This window comes from Anneissia japonica, unplaced genomic scaffold (assembly GCF_011630105.1).
Source record: "Anneissia japonica isolate Jap-2015-1 unplaced genomic scaffold, ASM1163010v1 scaffold3425_len2849_cov103, whole genome shotgun sequence".
NCBI classification, from domain to species: domain Eukaryota; kingdom Metazoa; phylum Echinodermata; class Crinoidea; order Comatulida; family Comatulidae; genus Anneissia; species Anneissia japonica.
In genome coordinates, this window is record NW_022708995.1 from 1 (window position 1) to 2,849 (window position 2,849).

The following is a 2,849-nucleotide window of genomic DNA, read 5'->3' on the forward strand; positions in this document are numbered from 1 at the left end:
GGCGCCCCTGCCTTGATACTCGACTCATCTATAGGGGTCTGAAGTGTCCCGCAACCTGTGAAATTCAGACAGACTCCTGCACTTCCTCAACCAAGCAAACTTTTTTTTAACTTAACCCAGCTCCCAAAAACTAATGATATTTGCATGTTTTTACTGCTGTATTATTCTGAATACAGCTTGCGATAGGTATCACAAAGTGCAGCGAAGTATAAATGGATGTGTTTCGTAAGCTCATTTAACCAATCTTTCGGAAGTGCCCTCTTTCAATTTGTGCCCCCTGTTATCATGGTGGTGGTGCTGGCAGGTGGTGATTGCGGTGGTGGTGTTTGTGGTCATCAGTGGTGTCAGTCATTTGTGATGGTTGATGTGGTGGTGAAGTAGAAGTCATTCAATTAAATCAGATTAAATTATTACTTCGATTACATTAATGTGAATTAAAGTTGCACATGGAACTATACTAGTTGAAGTTATAGCTCGCACTACGTTGGGGTCATTGGGGTCAGGATGCACAAATAGTCACCCTTGCTCAAATACTATTAAGGTGATAGAGATAGGACGATTGTCGCTTATAACAAATGGATAATAAATGGTATAAAGTCAACTTTAAATTATTGTACACCATTTTTTCATATTAATTAATTGGATCCTTTAGAAGAAGTGATCGTCAGACGAGTTGAGAAGGCCACCGTTCCAGAATTAACGCCAGAAATCCAGGTAGGCCGTTTATGAATTCTAAATCCGTTCATGGACTCTATGACTGAGAATCCGAAAACTTCAAACTTCATTTCCGCCTGTACTTCGCTTGACGATGCATGCGCTGGCGTATGCTGAATGTTATGCTGCATTTTTTGAACAGATCTTCAATTCCCGATAGTTTTCGGTAACAGCCACGCTGTAGAGAAAATGCAGCGTTTTTTTTGTTGTTTTTTTTGTTTTTTTTGGAGCAAGGCTTAACTGGCATCAGACGCAACCACAGCCGCAAGCTGGTGTTGATGCAAATAAAGAAAACGAAAGATGTCCATTCCATTTAATTTAACTGTAATTTCTGTCTATTGTGAGCAAAATGAGCTGCGTTAGGCATGTGAGCTGCTAATTCATGGCTTAACCTTTTAGGCAGCGGTAACTTCTTGAGTTAAAAAGCTATGTTTTCACTCCCACACACTCAAAAGTAAGGGGACCTAATCTATCGACGAATACGATGGCCCTACTGACTATGTGAACCAATGACGTAAGGGTGGTTATGGTTTTGATTGTGTTGGTCTGTAAAAACGTCATAATATAGTAACTCTGTTTCTTTCTAATTCTTTACTTAAGGCTGTCGTCCCCAAAAAGGTGAAGGAGTGAAGGTTCGACGACCCTATGTACTTGATCATTTTAAATCGTATTCCACGCCTGATTTCAGCTCGACGGGTAAGTAAACGGCATGACAAGTTCATTCAAATGCTAATAGGACAATAGTATATTAGAATTGACTATGCATTTTTATTGTTGGTGCCACACAGTAGTGTTGGGTCTGAGATATATCTGGCCTTAAAAACAAAGGGTTTTACAGTATATCCAAAGTACACAGGGTTATCGCGAGCAGCAACAAAATGTGGCTTGCAGGTTACACTTTGCCCACGTGTGAGTCGTTGAATTAACATCCTACAGTACCTTATAAGGTGTCTTCATGACACATTCGACGCTGTCAATTACCAATTCAATGATTGCCAAGTGTTAATGTGTGTTGGTGTATTCACGTGACAAGTGGTAGGCCTAGATTGTATTCATAATCTCTGTTCAATTATGATTATAATATTTCTGTTTTATATGTATTTTTCTACTGTACTAATCAAGAGTGTTAAAAAAAAAAATTATGTTGTATGTACATAGGATTGTATTCAGCGATGCCACGTGTTCTTCTGCTTGTGGTTGGTGAGGAAATCATTGAAAGTCCAATGGCATGGAGATGTCTTTTCTTTGAGTATGGTGCATACCGCCGTTTGATGAAAGAATATTTCAGAGAGGGCGCCAAGTGGACAACAGCCCCTAAACCACAAATGAGCGATGAGCTTTATGACATGGTAGGTACTATAATATGATGTTTTGCATTAGGCTTTACAGTAGATGTTTCTATAAAGAGCCTTTCAATTTAACATTTTCTTCTAATAAAAATTGTTAAATGTGGCGTGGTGTTGCAGTTTCACTGTTAACCAATGCGCCATCATGTAGTTACACTGCACATGTTACCAGTGGTGGCGCCAGAAATTGGCCGACTATGGATCTGACATGTTCGACGGAGGGGTCCTAGCAGGAGCGACAAACCCTCAGTCGACGGCCGGAATAGAAACTCACTTGTAGGGTTCATGGGGAGAGTTTTTATGGCTTAGTATGGTACAAAATGTGCTTTTAGACCACAATATTAGGGATTGGCATTCAAAATAACGTCATTTGGATAGACAAATAATTTATATATTTTTGATCTGACGACTTAGTCGCGTGCGTCGGACGATAGGGGATTTAGGCCTGTCCGACGGGGGAAAATTCCCCCTGTCCCTGCTCACTCCACTCCAAGGATGTCAAATGACAAGTGGCAGAAACAAATTTTGTTTATGGAATCAGAAGTACTACAAACAATTGGAAAAAAAAATCATAGAGATGATATGGAAAAAGCAGTTCTATCACTAATGCAGGATCGTTAGGAAAAAAGGTAAAAGAGAAAGCGAAACTGCCCAAAGAAGCAGACTTTTGGGGTATAAAATGATGATGATAATCTGTCTATACTGAGGAATTTCTTCAAGGTCTTTCTCTTTATTTCTTTCTGTGCAAAGAGTTCTTGGTACTTGTCTAAATGTCTCTTTCACTTTCCC

At 39.7% G+C, this 2,849-nt stretch overlaps 1 long non-coding RNA gene across 1 annotated transcript; it reads left to right on the top strand.

Annotated features, from left to right (window-relative positions):
- The first annotated feature begins 64 nt into the window (after nucleotides 1-64).
- On the top strand, nucleotides 65-2,526 carry LOC117106640. The gene is made up of 3 exons (XR_004445106.1): nucleotides 65-714; nucleotides 1,315-1,410; nucleotides 1,873-2,526. It is a non-coding gene; the product is annotated as an uncharacterized LOC117106640 (long non-coding RNA).
- The last annotated feature ends 323 nt before the right edge of the window (nucleotides 2,527-2,849 follow it).